The 17,091-nt window shown below is 37.0% G+C and overlaps 1 long non-coding RNA gene across 1 annotated transcript; it reads right to left on the bottom strand.

Moving 5' to 3' along the window:
* Positions 1-6,525: 6,525 nt before the first annotated feature.
* LOC122198803 lies at positions 6,526-14,413 on the bottom strand. The gene is made up of 4 exons (XR_006193168.1): positions 14,349-14,413; positions 13,364-13,489; positions 11,487-11,701; positions 6,526-6,894 (listed from the first exon to the last, which is right to left on the bottom strand). It is a non-coding gene; the product is annotated as an uncharacterized LOC122198803 (long non-coding RNA).
* Between the last annotated feature and the right edge of the window lie 2,678 nt (positions 14,414-17,091).

The raw sequence follows: 17,091 nt of genomic DNA, 5'->3' as shown, positions 1-17,091 counted from the left end.
TATTTCTTTTTTTTTTTTTTTTTTTTTTTATTTATTTTTTTTTTTATTTTTTTATTTTTTAATATATGAAATTTACTGTCAAATTGGTTTCCATACAACACCCAGTGCTCATCCCAAAAGGTGCCCTCCTCAATACCCATCACCCACCCTGCCCTCCCTCCCACCCCCCATCAACCCTCAGTTTGTTCTCAGTTTTTTAACAGTCTCTAATGCTTTGGCTCTCTCCCACTCTAACCTCTTTTTTTTTTTTCCTTCCCCTCCCCCATGGGTTTCTGTTATGTTTCTCAGGATCCACATAAGAGTGAAACCATATGGTATCTGTCTTTCTCTGTATGGCTTATTTCACTTAGCATCACACTCTCCAGTTCCATCCATGTTGCTACAAAAGGCCATATTTCATTTTTTCTCATTGCCACGTAGTATTCCATTGTGTATATAAACCACAGTTTCTTTATCCATTCATCAGTTGATGGACATTTAGGCTCTTTCCATAATTTGGCTATTGTTGAGAGTGCCGCTATAAACATTGGGGTACAGGTGCCCCTATGCATCAGTACTCCTGTATCCCTTGGATAAATTCCTAGCAGTGCTATTGCTGGGTCATAGGGTAGGTCTATTTTTAATTTTCTGAGGAACCTCCACACTGCTTTCCAGAGCGGCTGCACCAAGTTGCATTCCCACCAACAGTGCAAGAGGGTTCCTGTTTCTCCACATCCTCTCCAGCATCTATAGTCTCCTGATTTCTTCATTTTGGCCACTCTGACTGGCGTGAGGTGGTATCTGAGTGTGGTTTTGATTTGTATTTCCCTGATAAGGAGCGACGTTGAACATCTTTTCATGTGCCTGTTGGCCATCCGGATGTCTTCTTTAGAGAAGTGTCTATTCATGTTTTCTGCCCATTTCTTCACTGGGTTATTTGTTTTTCGGGTGTGGAGTTTGGTGAGCTCTTGATAGATTTTGGATACTAGCCCTTTGTCCGATGTGTCATTTGCAAATATCTTTTCCCATTCCGTTGGTTGCCTTTTAGTTTTGTTGGTTGTTTCCTTTGCTGTGCAGAAGCTTTTTATCTTCATAAGGTCCCAGTAATTCACTTTTGCTTTTAATTCCCTTGCCTTTGGGGATGTGCCGAGTAAGAGATTGCTACGGCTGAGGTCAGAGAGGTCTTTTCCTGCTTTCTCCTCTAGGGTTTTGATGGTTTCCTGTCTCACATTCAGGTCCTTTATCCATTTTGAGTTTATTTTTGTGAATGGTGTGAGAAAGTGGTCTAGTTTCAACCTTCTGCATGTTGCTGTCCAGTTCTCCCAGCACCATTTGTTAAAGAGACTGTCTTTTTTCCATTGGATGTTCTTTCCTGCTTTGTCAAAGATGAGTTGGCCATACGTTTGTGGGTCTAGTTCTGGGGTTTCTATTCTATTCCATTGGTCTATGTGTCTGTTTTTATGCCAATACCATGCTGTCTTGATGATGACAGCTTTGTAGTAGAGGCTAAAGTCTGGGATTGTGATGCCTCCTGCTTTGGTCTTCTTCTTCAAAATTACTTTGGCTATTCGGGGCCTTTTGTGGTTCCATATGAATTTTAGGATTGCTTGTTCTAGTTTCGAGAAGAATGCTGGTGCAATTTTGATTGGGATTGCATTGAATGTGTAGATAGCTTTGGGTAGTATTGACATTTTGACAATATTTATTCTTCCAATCCATGAGCAGGGAATGTCTTTCCATTTCTTTATATCTTCTTCAATTACCTGCATAAGCTTTCTATAGTTTTCAGCATACAGATCTTTTACATCTTTGGTTAGATTTATTCCTAGGTATTTTATGCTTCTTGGTGCAATTGTGAATGGGATCAGTTTCTTCATTTGTCTTTCTGTTGCTTCATTGTTAGTGTATAAGAATGCAACTGATTTCTGCACATTGATTTTGTATCCTGCAACTTTGCTGAATTCATGTATCAGTTCTAGAAGACTTTTGGTGGAGTCTATCGGATTTTCCATGTATAATATCATGTCATCTGCAAAAAGCGAAAGCTTGACTTCATCTTTGCCAATTTTGATGCCTTTGATTTCCTTTTGTTGTCTGATTGCTGATGCTAGAACTTCCAGCACTATATTAAACAGCAGCGGTGACAGTGGGCATCCCTGTCGTGTTCCTGATCTCAGGGAAAAAGCTCTCAGTTTTTCCCCGTTGAGGATGATGTTAGCTGTGGGCTTTTCATAAATGGCCTTTATGATCTTTAAGTATGTTCCTTCTATCCCGACTTTCTCAAGGGTTTTTATTAAGAAAGGGTGCTGGATTTTGTCAAAGGCCTTTTCTGCATCGATTGACAGGATCATATGGTTCTTCTCTTTTTTTTTGTTAATGTGATGTATCACGTTGATCGATTTGCGAATGTTGAACCAGCCCTGCATCCCAGGAATGAATCCCACTTGATCATGGTGAATAATTCTTTTTATATGCTGTTGAATTCGATTTGCTAGTATCTTATTAAGAATTTTTGCATCCATATTCATCAGGGATATTGGCCTGTAGTTCTCTTTTTTTACTGGGTCTCTGTCTGGTTTAGGAATCAAAGTAATACTGGCTTCATAGAATGAGTCTGGAAGTTTTCCTTCCCTTTCTATTTCTTGGAATAGCTTGAGAAGGATAGGTATTATCTCTGCTTTAAATGTCTGGTAGAACTCCCCTGGGAAGCCATCTGGTCCTGGACTCTTATTTGTTGGGAGATTTTTGATAACTGATTCAATTTCTTCGCTGGTTATGGGTCTGTTCAAGCTTTCTATTTCCTCCTGATTGAATTTTGGAAGAGTGTGGGTATTTAGAAATTTGTCCATTTCTTCCAGGTTGTCCAATTTGTTGGCATATAATTTTTCATAGTATTCCCTGATAATTGTTTGTATCTCTGAGGGATTGGTTGTAATCATTCCATTTTCATTCATGATTTTATCTATTTGGGTCATCTCCCTTTTCTTTTTGAGAAGCCTGGCTAGAGGTTTGTCAATTTTGTTTATTTTTTCAAAAAACCAACTCTTGGTTTCGTTGATCTGCTCTACAGTTTTTTTAGATTCTATATTGTTTATTTCTGCTCTGATCTTTATGATTTCTCTTCTTCTGCTGGGCTTAGGCTGCCTTTGCTGTTCTGCTTCTATTTCCTTTAGGTGTGCTGTTAGATTTTGTGTTTGGGATTTTTCTTGTTTCTTGAGATAGGCCTGGATTGCAATGTATTTTCCTCTCAGGACTGCCTTCGCTGCGTCCCAAAGCGTTTGGATTGTTGTATTTTCATTTTCGTTTGTTTCCATATATGTTTTAATTTCTTCTCTAATTGCCTGGTTGACCCACTCATTCGTTAGTAGGGTGTTCTTTAACCTCCATGCTTTTGGAGGTTTTCCAGACTTTTTCCTGTGGTTGATTTCAAGCTTCATAGCATTGTGGTCTGAAAGTATGCATGGTATAATTTCAATTCTTGTAAACTTATGAAGGGCTGTTTTGTGACCCAGTATATGATCTATCTTGGAGAATGTTCCATGTGCACTCGAGAAGAAAGTATATTCTGTTGCTTTGGGATGCAGAGTTCTAAATATATCTGTCAAGTCCATCTGATCCAATGTATCATTCAGGGCCCTTGTTTCTTTATTGACTGTGTGTCTAGATGATCTATCCATTTCTGTAAGTGGGGTGTTAAAGTCCCCTGCAATGACCACATTCTTATCAATAAGGTTGCTTATGTTTATGAGTAATTGTTTTATATATCTGGGGGCTCGGGTATTTGGCGCATAGACATTTATAATAGTTAGCTCTTCCTGGTGGATAGACCCTGTGATTATTATATAATGCCCTTCTTCATCTCTCGTTACAGCCTTTAATTTAAAGTCTAGTTTGTCTGATATAAGTATGGCTACTCCAGCTTTCTTTTGGCTTCCAGGAGCATGATAAATAGTTCTCCATCCCCTCACTCTCAATCTAAAGGTGTCCTCAGATCTAAAATGAGTCTCTTGTAGACAGCAAATAGATGGGTCTTGTTTTTTTATCCATTCTGATACCCTATGTCTTTTAGTTGGCGCATTTAATCCATTTACATTCAGTGTTATAGAAAGATATGGGTTTAGAGTCATTGTGATGTCTGTATGTTTTATGCTTGTAGTGATGTCTCTGGTACTTTGTCTCACAGGATCCCCCTTAGGATCTCTTGTAGGGCTGGTTTCGTGGTGACAAATTCCTTCAGTTTTTGTTTGTTTGGGAAGACCTTTATCTCTCCTTCTATTCTAAATGACAGAGTTGCTGGATAAAGGATTCTTGGCTGCATATTTTTTCTGTTTAGCACACTGTAGATATCGTGCCAAGCCTTCCTGGCCTGCCAAGTTTCAAAGGAGAGATCAGTCACGAGTCTTATAGGTCTCCCTTTATATGTGAGGGCACGTTTATCCCTTGCTGCTTTCAGAATTTTCTCTTTATCCTTGTATTTTGCCAGTTTCACTATGATATGTCGTGCAGAAGATCGATTCAAGTTACGTCTGAAGGGAGTTCTCTGTGCCTCTTGGATTTCAATGCCTTTTTCCTTCCCCAGTTCAGGGAAGTTCTCAGCTATAATTTGTTCAAGTACCCCTTCAGCACCCTTCCCTCTCTCTTCCTCCTCTGGGATACCAATTATGCGTATATTATTTTTCTTTAGTGTATCACTTAGTTCTCTAATTTTCCCCTCATACTCCTGGATTTTTTTATCTCTCTTTCTTTCAGCTTCCTCTTTCTCCATAACTTTATCTTCTAGTTCACCTATTCTCTCCTCTGCCTCTTCAAGCCGAGCCATCGTGGATTCCATTTTGTTTTGCAATTCGTTTAAAGCGTTTTTCAACTCCTCGTGACTCTTCCTTAGTCCCTCGATCTTTGTGGCAAGAGATTCTCTGCTGTCCTCTATACTGTTTTCAAGCCCAGCGATTAATTTTATGACTATTATTCTAAATTCACTTTCTGTTATATTATTTAAATCCTTTTTGATCAGTTCATTAGCTGTTGTTATTTCCTGGAGATTCTTCTGAGGGGAATTCTTCCGTTTGGTCATTTTGGAGAGTCCCTGTAGTGGTGAGGACCTGCAGTGCACTTCCCCTGTGCTGTGGTGTATAACTGGAGTTAGTGGGCGGGGCCGCAGTCCGACCCGATGTCTGCCCCCAGCCCACTGCTGGGACCACAGTCAGAGTGGTGTGTGCCTTCTCTTCCCCTCTCCTAGGGGCGGGATTCACTGTGGGGTGGCATAGCCCGTCTGGGCTACTTGCACACTGCCAGGCTTGTGTTGCTGGGGATCTGGCGTCTTAGCTGGGGTGGGTAGGCAAGGTGCACGGGGGCTGGAGGGGCAGGCTTAGCTCGCTTCTCCTTAGGTGATCCACTTCAGGAGGAGCCCTGTGGCAGTGGGAGGGAGATCCGCTGCCGGAGGTTTGGCTCCGCAGAAGCACAGAGTTGGGTGTTTGCACGGAGCGAGCAAGTTCTCTGGCAGGAACTGGTTCCCTTTGGGATTTTGGCTGGGGGATGGGCGGGGGAGATGGCGCTGGCGCCTTTGTTCCCCGCCAAGCTGAGCTCTGCCGTCCGGGGGCTCAGCAGCTCTCCCTCCCTTTGTCCTCCAGCCTTCCCGCTTTCCGAGCAGAGCTGTTAACTTATGACCTCCCAGACGCTAAGTGGCGCTTGCTGTCGGAACACAGTCTGTCCGGCCCCTCCGCTTTTGCCAGCCAGACTCGGGGGCTCTGCTTGGCCGGCGAGCCGCCCCTCCGCCCCGGCTCCCTCCCGCCAGTCCGTGGAGCGCGCACCGCCTCGCCGCCCTTCCTACCCTCTTCCGTGGGCCTCTAGTCTGCGCTTGACTCCGGAGACTCCCTTCTGCTAATCCTCTGGCGGTTTTCTGGGTTCTTTAGGCAGGTGTAGGTGGAATCTAAGTGATCGGCAGGACGCGCTGTGAGCCCCGCGTCCTCCTACGCCGCCATCTTCCGGAACCCCGGCAGCTATTATTTCTTCAAATCAATTTTCTACCCCTTTCTCTATTCTACTGGGACCCCTATAATATGAATGTTTGTTCACTTGATGTTATCTAAGAGATGTCTTGACTTATTCTAATTTAGGCAGAATGGTTCCTCTTAAACTTGCTGCAATGTTCTTATGTATCCTTTCTTTGGTATCTTGCAGGAGCTACGTTTTTATGTTAGTTATTCTTTTAAATTCTGGATTTTTCCTGAATGAAGAAAATAAGAAATAAGATGACAAAAAAAATTAGAAAGTACAAAAATGAAACCCACAAAGTAATCCACGAAGTAAAACCACAAAGTAAAAAAAAAAGCAAATTTATAATTTTTAATTCATACATAATACAAAAGATAAAACAACCCATGGTTTATTTTCTATGTTCCAGCACCACAAAGGATGGTGTGGGCTTGAGAACAGTGTTTGCCAAATCACACTGAGCACCAGACCTGTTGATAATGGCATCTGGACCCCACTCTAGTCTAGGCTTTTAAGGTGGGGTTCCCACCCCCCTCCACTCCCTGATACCTGGAGCGTGTTCTTGTAGCACTTTGCATTGCTTGGTGTAGTTCTAGTTTTGTCTTTCCTGTGCTAGTTGCTCTTTTAAATTGTGACTATTTTCCTATTTCCAGAGACAGAGGAATCTATGCCTGGTTGCTCAATGCTATCCCTCCCTATGACCATTCCACTGCTTTGGAGTTTCCTTTGTTACAGTGTCTCTTGTTCTCTTTTGCTATTCTATCTTTAGTTGTGTAGAAGATGTTTAATGTGCCCTCAATTCTTCTTCAGGAGGAATTATTGTATAGTTATAATGTGGTGTGTTTCATCCAGGAGGTGAGTTCAGGGCCTTCCTATGTTGCCATGTTAGACTGGAAACTGTTCAACTCCATGAATGGCTGTTCACTGAAAAACAAAAGTATCTCTAAACAAGGTTTTAAAAGATGGGAATTACTAGTTTTACTGAGCTTAGTTGCCATACTCACTTGCTATTACATGAACAGGCTTTGTCAGAGCATTTCTCTTAATATCATTTTCACATGGAACTATACTTGTAGAAAATGTTTGATGTTAGTATGTTTTATGATACCATTGGCCAATTACATCTGATATTGAACACAGAAGTGATTTTTATGCAACATAAGGTTGTTTTTCTTTTGGAAATTAAATGGAGAAATATATTCTTTGTCATATGATCTATTTTGATTTACAAACAGAATATGTATAATTACTTAAAATTTACTGTTAATACTTAACTTCAAAGTTGTACTTTTTCTCTTAAAGTCCTGTATTCCTATTTTTAATATAAATTTTTGTACTTAAATATTATGAATGCCTTGATGGAATAACCATACCTGCTGTGTGTGTTTGTATGTGTATCTATATATCATTTTATGGAACACATCCAAACTTTGATTATAATGTACAAAATGATACTTTGAAAATTAAGGTCAGAGAAGTGGTGAGATATTGGTGAAAGGGTACAAATTTCTGTTGTAAGATGAATAAGTTCTGGTGATATATAGCATGGTGACTACAGTTAGCATGTTTTAGGTATAGAATATACAATAGTGTTAAGAAGAAGATCTTAAATGGCACCACTACATATGCAAAGTAGGAAATTATGTGAGGTAGTGAAGGTGTTACCTGTCAAAGTTTATATATGCTTTATCAAGTGCTTAAACTTACACAATGTTGTATATCATTTACATCTCAAAAAGTTAGGAAAAAAGAAAATGTTATGGTATATGAAAGAAGTCCATAACAAATACCACAAACTACTCCATTTATATGAAAGGTCCAGAATAGGGAAATTCATAGAGAATAAAAATAAAATAGTGTTGGTCTAGAGCTAGGAGGGTAGAGGGGTGTGGGTAATAAGTGCTTATGTGTACAGGGTTTCCTTTTGGGATGTTATAAGTGTTTTATAATAGTGGTGATAGTGCAATTCTGAATAAACTAAAATATACTGTACATTTACTTTTTTTATTTAAAACATTTTTATAATGTTCATTTTTGAGACACAGGGAGACACAGAATCTGAAGCAGGCTCCGAGGCTGTCAGCACAGAGTCCGGCGCGGGGCTCAAATTCATGGACTGTGAGATCATGACGTGAGCCAGTCAGATGCTTAACCAACTGAGCCACCCAGGTGCCCCAAATATAGTGTACATTTTAAACGGTGATTTTATTGCATGTATATCCTTCTACAATATAGCTATTTCTTTAAAAGGAAAATCGATGGAAGGATAGTTTCTATATATAATAATTTTGAATAATTGAATAACATTCAAGTTTAATTTTCTTAAAATAATCTACCCATGGGAAAAAGAGAATGTAACTATTTTAATTACAGTAAACGTCATAGAGTTATCAATAATAATGAGGCTTCTAAAAAAAAGAGAATACCAAATGTGTATCCAGTAAGAACATTTAGCTAAATATGGCACATGAAAATGCATTTATTCTCCCTGTTAAAATGAAGGTAATGTATTGTAATGCATATAGTTCTAAGCAAAGTGTTTGACATAAAAATCATCATTTATTCTGATAGACCTGAATTGGATTGGTAAAAGGGATCAGATATATGAAATTGAAGAAAGTCAGAAGTGCAATGGAGAGTAGCAGTGGGCCAAAGGAAAAAATATAAGGTATTATAAGATTCTCCATATGGACTGGCTATCCAATTCCTCTTATCCAAATTTTTCAGTTCAGCATATTCGCTTAAGCAGAAATGTTTGCAATATTTATTTAAAAAGCTGAACTATCCCAGACACAAAATCTTAAGCTATCTATATTTTAGAGGTCACTCAAAAATGTCAGGTCCCTTGTTCAATCACCCTAGAATAAAGCCTTACAGTGAACAAACCTTCTGATTGAAATGCACTTTCCAAGGTTTTTCTTAATGACTTATTTTGACATTTGAAAGGATGGCCATGAATTTTATTCCACTTGAGGAAATTTCTAATGGAAATACCAGAAAGCACAGTAGGCAGATAAAGGTGTCTGGAGAAACACTGACAATTCAGAGCACACAAGAAAATTTAAATCAAGAAAAACAATGCAACATATTGCATGTATTACATCCATGCAGAGAAGAGCAGTATTTTTCTGAATAATATATTGTCAAAGAACAAAATACTTTAGGGCAAAAGACCAGACAGCAGGCAATGAAAGATAATTAAAGGAAACTTCAAATAGATACACACACTGTCAAAGAAAAGATGAACATGGACAGTTGATAGAGGGACTTATCAAGAAGTCCTGAAAAAAAATTTTTTTCCCAGAACTGAAGGATAGGAATTATCAGTTTGAAAGCATAATCTAAATATCTAAATTTAAAACATTTAGAGAAGTCCTAAAAACTTAGAGTAAGACACAGGATTTAGGAATACCAAGAATTACAATCATAGTATCGTTGGTCTCCCAAATACTAGTTGTTAGAATACACAGAATAATTTAAAAACATTTTTCTAGCAGATATATTTAATATATATGTAATTTATATACATATAAATTTATTTATCAGATTATAAGATAAGTATTTTCTTATAAATGATTAAGTGATTAATATTCCATTTTAGTTTTATTATTTCCTTTGCTGTGCAGAAGATTTTAATTTTTATGAAGTCCCAATAGTTTATTTTTGCTTTTGTTTCTCTTTCCTTAGAAGACATACCTATTAAGAAGGTGCTATGGCCGATGTCAAAGAGGTTACTGCCTGTGTTCTCCCCTAGGATTTTAATGGTTTCATGTCTCACATTTAGGTCTTTAATCCATTTTGGATTTATTTTTGTGTATGGTATAAAACACTATTTGTTGAAGTGACTGTCTTTCCCACTTTGTCAAAGATTAATTGATCATATAATTGTGGGTCCTGCACAGCGAAGGAAAAAAATCAACACAACTAAAAGGCAACCTATGGAATGGGAGAAACTATTTGGAAATGATATATCTGGTAAAGGGTTAGTGTCTAAAACATATAAAGAACTTCTACAAAACACAGCATCTAGTGAAACACAATACAAGTAAAAATGGGCTGAAGACATGAATAGACATTTTTCCAAAGAAGACCTACAGATGGCCAACAGGAACATAAAAAAATGCTCCTCGTCCTTCATAAGCAAAATACAAATCAAAACTAAATGAGATATTACCTCACACCTGTCAGAATAGCTAAAATCAACAAAAGAAACAACAGATGTGGAGAAAGGGGACTCTCTTGCACTGTTGTAGGGAATGCAAACTGATGCAGCCACCATGGGAAATGGTGTGGAGATTCCTTAAAAAGTTAAAAATAGAACTATCCTATGACCCATCGATTGTACTACTAGGTATTTACCGAAAGAATACAAAAATACTAATTCAAAGGGCTACATGCACCCCTATGTTTATAGCAGCATTATCTACAATAGCCAAATTATGGAAACAGTCCAAATGTCCATCAGCTGGTAAACAAAAGCTGTGGTGCATATATGCATGGTGGAGTATTACTCATCCATAAAAAGAATGAAATCTTGCCATTTGCAAGGATATGGATGGAGCTAGAGAGTCTAATGCTATGCGAAGTTTAAGTCAGAGAAAGACATTTGCCATATGATTTCACTCATATGTGAAATTAAAGGAACAAGGCAAATGACTATAGGGGGAAAAAGAGAGGGTGAACCAGGAAACAGACTGTTAACTCTAGAGAACTGATGGTTACCAGAGGGGAAGTGAGTGGCATAATGGGTGAAATAGGTGATGGGGATTGAGGAGTGCTCTTGTGATGAACACCGGGTGTTGTATATAAGTATCAAATCACTAAGCTGTACAATGAAACTAATTTAACACTGTATGTTAACTGCAATTAAAAAAAAAAGGTTTAATCTTCCTAGCACCTTTTCTTCATAAGCTCCTGGAAGAGTGCAACCAGACCCAAGTGAAACAGTGAGACTGAGAAACAAAATAGTAAGTCTGCCTTTTGGGCAAATAAGACAAACAAAAAGTATATGTATTTAAACTATGACAGTACTAATAGGTCAAAATAAGAATTGGTGTTTGCAAATTTGTAGGTGAAACATAAAGCAGTATTATAACCAAACCTTGCACACAAGAAAAAAGAATCATAGTGAACTACATAGATAACACACCATGAAATTACTGATTCAATCAGAAAGTGTGATATAACTAAGGAGTAAACAGAGCAGAAGTGTATTGTGTTGGGGTAAAAAAGGTAAATGTTCATCTCTAATTGATCAAAATAGAGATACAAAATTATCTGGAAATATCAAGGTAAGTACCAGGATAAATGGATTACACCATTAGAAATTTTACCTTGTCATAGTAGAACTGATAACGTAGAAGGATGAGATGAGATTATTAAGACTTATACTGCTAATTGTATATCTCTAAATAATAATTACATATGTATATATAATAATTACATAATTAGTATGTATATTTATATATCTATATCTATTTATTATTTTAATAAAAATAAAATTTGTATGCATTTACCTTGTTATTTTCCAGCACAGTTGCTAACATAAGAAAGCTGTTCAATTTGATGTTAGCAGCATTTTTTGGATTCAATGACTTTCTTTGGCTGATGACTTCTAGGTCCAACTGTGACTTGCTTTCTTAGCATACCTGTCAATCTTAACATTATCAATTTTGGTAGTCTATTTCTTTCTATTTCATTTCAGTCACAGACTTCAGTGAATCATAAGAAACTGTTAAACAGAAAAGGATATAACATTTCTCAAGTACGGTAATTGAACAATGTTAAAGAATAACTGCAGTGGGGCGCCTGGGTGGCTCAGTTGGTTAAGCAGCCGACTTCGGCTCAGGTCATGATCTCACGGTCCGTGAGTTCGAGCCCCGCGTCGGGCTCTGTGCTGACAGCTCAGAGCCTGGAGCCTGCTTCGGATTCTGTGTCTCCCTCTCTCTGACCCTCCCCCGTTCATGCTCTGTCTCTGTCTCAAAAATAAATAAACGTTAAAAAAAATTTAAAAAAAAAAAAAAAGAATAACTGCAGTAAAATGCTATTAATGTCAAAACAACCTTGGAAAAATATGGATTATTTCTTAAGTGACGGCCCATGCAATTTAAATAACTAAAGGAAAAAAATGTGACAACTGCTATCATTAAAAAGTGACATCATCTGAATGTTTTTGAATACGCATATGTTGCTAAAATACTATTAGGTTTTATTTCATAATCATACTAGGAAAACATTATCAATACTAGATACAGCTTTGTATCAGGAATATTCCATTCATACTAATGATCAGATATATAAATTAGTCTATATTTATGAAATACAGATATAAATCAGTCTACATTAAGGTTTGTGATTACATTGCAAATTTTTTTCTCTGATTTGGTGTCTATTCTTTGGGCAAATAACAGGAACTTGAAGTTGTCATATAACTGGAGTTGATATGCACATTTCAAAGTTAAGAACAATTTGATAATTACTGCTAAATAAACAAAATGAAAGGGACTTTAATGATTTTGCTGCAAATCATTACCAAAATCTTACATTAAAGCAAGGGATAAGTACTTATTTGTATTAGTTGAATAGAGAAGAAAATTGATCCCTTACATGTAAAGTAAATATGAAAGAAAAAATACCTCAGAGGACACACAGAGAGGATGTATTCTATTTTGTTGATGATTATAAATTTTGCCAGGTTGAGTAAACTTATCTAGTGATAAAACACAGGTGATATGATGCATTTGAGTAATGCACTTAGGTTCCTTAGTTCAGGCCTCCTGAGATTGTTTTATAATTGGTATTTTCAAATAAGTAGTTCACTATTTTCTGCAAAGACCAAAGTGCTAAAGATTGTGTCAAAACATAGGAGGAACATACAAATATATAGATCCTTTGGCCTTCTATAAGGAGATGATCATTAAATTTTAATGTTTTATAGGCTTTCTTTAGAATCAGTTCTCAGATACTGAATCCAAAGTAAAATTATGATATTTAAAAGAAATAAAATACTTCCAAAAGTTTAATTTAAAAAGAGAAGAGGCAATTTTGTTGATGGAAAAGATCAACATTTTGGCACTAAAACTGAAGATTTAGCATCCAAAATGAAGCATTTTTCCCACTGTCCCAGTAAACAAATACCCTTGTGATATTCTACAAATATAAATAGGGGTTATAAGGCTTCCACACTTCAGCCACCATAGGTACAAGGACATTAGGGCCATATCCTCTGATTAAAGATAAAAGTCTGCCAAACATTTCTTTTATAGGTGAGTATTTCAGACATTTGAATTTCCATGTAAAAGACTTCATTAGGACACTGCTTATCGACAGAGAAGATGTTGTTAAAAGATGTTAAAGTTTTGATCTGCGGACTGTTAAAATTGAAAGTACTCACTGTGTTAAAAGATTGGCAATATCTCTAACTTTGCCTTAGCCCACACGAATGACTAGAACAAGGCCTTTCCTGGATCTCTAGAAGATTTGGAAATTGTCAAGAATTTCTGATAACAGGAATCCATATCTGCAAAGACACAAGAACTTGCCTGAGAAAACAAGCTCCGTATATGTGAACTTGAAGAAATGGAGGTGTAGATTAGGATTTTTCAACATTCACATATACCTTTATGTGTGTAGATTAGGATTTTTCAACATTCACATATACCTTTATGTAGGTAAAGATATTGGAGAATAGAAATTTATGAGTGTGGTTATTAAGCAACTAAATGTAATAGAAAATCTGTACAGTGGGAAATTTTGAAAATGTTATTCAGTTGTAGATTTTATACATATTTTGCTGTTGTTTCCTTTGTGTAGCTGAGTTTATAAGACTTAACTTTATAAACTTGAACTAAACAAACATATTCTAATACAACCACAATTTTGTGTGTGTGGGTAGTGAAGACAATATGAATGACAGATATTATGCAGTGATATAAAAGCTTATAATCTGCAGAATTTATAATTTTTATTTTTCAATTATATTTTAGGAAATAGTTAAATATGATTTATGCATTTTTCCATGTTAAATACATTATATGGTTATTTGTAAAGAAAATATGTGCCAGTTTACACATACAAGGACACTTGCAGAAACTACCTTGAACACTCTCCACCTAACTTGCTAATAGCATGCTTCATCCCTGTGCTCTTCTGTGGGTCCATCCCTTCTAACCAGCTCTCAGCAGTTTTCCAAAGATGGTACAGGCATCCTCCAAGCATATCAGTCCAAATTTTACTAACACCATGACCGGCCACCACAAACATGACCTTGGCAAGAGTCCATCGAAAGCCATACCACAGACATGACAGTGTACAAGCAGCCCAGAGGCAAATATGACTTTGAAGTAACCCTTTCCCTGGGGAGTAGGGAAGATACCCACCTAAACCACTCTTACTGTGGCCCCAGCACTGGACAGGAAGTAGACATCTGTTCTGAGAGCAGGCCCTGCCTACAAAAAAAAAAAAAAAAAAGATTCTCAGAGGACAACATAGGGATTATGTCCTACAGTTCTATACAATGGTAGCTATGGCAAATGCCTTGTCTGAATCAACTCTGGCCCGAGGTTACTCTAGACTACTAGTCATTAACAATAAAGGAACTAGGGGTGCCTGAGTGGCTCAGGTGATTAAGCATCCAACTGTTGATTTCAGCCCAGGCCATGATCTCATGGTTCATGAGTGAGCCCAGCATCAGGCTCCATGCTGATGGTGTGGAGCCTGCTTGTGATTCTCTCTCTCTCCCTCTCCCTCCCTGCCCCTTCAGCAGCCCCTCTCAAAATAAATAAACTTAAAAATTGTTTTAAAAATACAGGGACTAAAACCTTCCCCACAACAGGCAACAAGCGCAATTGTACATGACTGGACTAAAGACAAACAGCTCAGCCACAAAGCACACAACACACATCGGAGATAACTCTGAAGTGCCAGGTTCTGGTTGATAGGAAACATTTTACTATGGGGCATTATAGGACATCATACTCAAAAGGACACTACTTACAAGAATAGGAGACTTAGCTGACTTTCTTAAAACAGTCCTCTGTCTCATCATTTTGTCTGTTCTATATGTCCCAAATGAAAGACAGGACAAAATCATAGCAGGAGAGGTAAACAAAGATAAGTGATACATAGGAGAGAGAACTTAAAGTAATTGTCATAAAGATACTCACTGGACTTGAGAAAAGAGTGGAGGATCTCTGTGAGACCCACAATAAAGAGAAAATATAAAAAAAAGAACCAATCAGAGATGAAGAATTCAATAATTGAAATTAAAAATACACTCAAGGGAATAAATAGCAGATTAGAGGAAGCAGAAGATACATGAGTGACTTGAAGGACACAGTAATGAAAAGGAACCAACCTGAAGAAGGAGAAAGAAATAAAGAATAAAAAAATGAGAATAGATTAAGGGAACTCAGCAACACCACCAACATAATAACATTTGCATTATAGGAATTGCATAAGGAGAAGAGAGAAAAGTGGGCAGAAAATGTATTTAAAGAAATAATAGCTGGCAACTTGAGTCTGGGAAAGGAAACAGAAATCCAGATCCAGGAGGCACAGAGTGCCCCTAACAAAATCAACTACAGGAGGTCCACACCGATGTATAGTAATTAAAATTGCTAAAAGACTGACAAAGGGAGAATTTTAAAAGGGGCAAGGAAAACAGTTACATAGAAGCAGAACCCCATAAGGCCTATCAGCTGTTTTTCATCATCAACATTGCAGACCAGAAGGGAGTGGCATGATGTATTCAAAGTGATTAAAGAAAAAACCTGCAACTAAGAATACTCTAACAAGTAAGGCTATCATTCAGAATAAAAGAAATAGTTTCCTAGACAAAGATTAAAGGAATCATCACCAATAAAGCAGCCTTAGAAGAAATGCAAAAGAGGATTCTTTGGGAAGGAAAGACCATAAACAGGAGTAAGAAAAATAGGAAACACAAAAGCAGTAAAATTAAGTATATCTATAAAAATCAGTCAAGGGATTCAGAAAATAAAAGGATGCAAAGTATGATACCATATACCTAAAATACGGCAGGGAAAGGAGTAAAAATTTAGTGCTTTTAGAATGGGTTCAAACTTAAGTGACCATCAACTTAATATGCTCAAGATGTTATATACAAACTTAATGGTAACCATAAATCAAAAATTAATATTTGCAAAAAAATTAAGAGAAAGGAATTCAAGTATATCAATAAACAAAGCCAGCAAACTGTGAGAGAAGGGAGCAAGAGAAGAACTACAGAAACAACTATAAAACAAGTAGCAAAATGGCAATGAGCATCTACCTATCAATAATTACTTTGAACATAAATGGACTAAATGCTCCAATCAAAAGGCATAGGGTGATGAAATGGATAAAAACGTAAGACCCATCTAGATGTTGCCTACAAGAGACTCATTTCAAATCTAAAGACACATGTAGAATGAAAATAAAGTGATGGGAAAGCATTCATCATGCAAATGGAAGTGAAAAATAAAAGCCAGGATGGCAATAATTACATTGGAGAAAACAGACTTTAAAACAAAGACTATAACAAAAGATAAAGGACTATATAATCATAAAAGGAACAATCCAACAAGAAGATATAACATTTATAAATATTTATGCACCCAACAGTGAAAGAACCCAAATACATAAAGTAGCTATTAACAAACATAAACAAAGTAATCAATAGTACAATAGTAGGGGACTTTAAAATCCTACTTAAATCATTGTATAGATGATCCAAACAGAAATCAACAAAAAAGTGACTTGGAATGACATATTGGAACAGATGGATCTAACACACGTATTTAGAACATTCAATGCTAAAACAGTGTAATACACATTGTCTTCAAGTGCACATGGAATATACTTCATAATTGACCACATGTTAGGTAACAAGCCTCAACACATTAAAAACGATTAAAGTCATACAATGCATCATTTCTGACAACAATGCTATAAAACTAGAAATCAACCACAAGAAAAAATCTGGAAAGAACACAAATACACGGAGACTAAATAACATGCTACCAAACAATGAATGAGTCAACCAAGAAATCAAAGAGAAAGTTAGACATACACAGAGACAAATGTAAATAGAAACACAATCATCCAAAATCTTTGGTATGCAAC

Source organism: Panthera leo, chromosome C2 (genome assembly GCF_018350215.1).
Source record: "Panthera leo isolate Ple1 chromosome C2, P.leo_Ple1_pat1.1, whole genome shotgun sequence".
NCBI classification, from domain to species: domain Eukaryota; kingdom Metazoa; phylum Chordata; class Mammalia; order Carnivora; family Felidae; genus Panthera; species Panthera leo.
The sequence above is the reverse complement of the archived record's forward strand: the minus strand, read 5'-3'. Positions and strand labels throughout refer to the sequence as shown.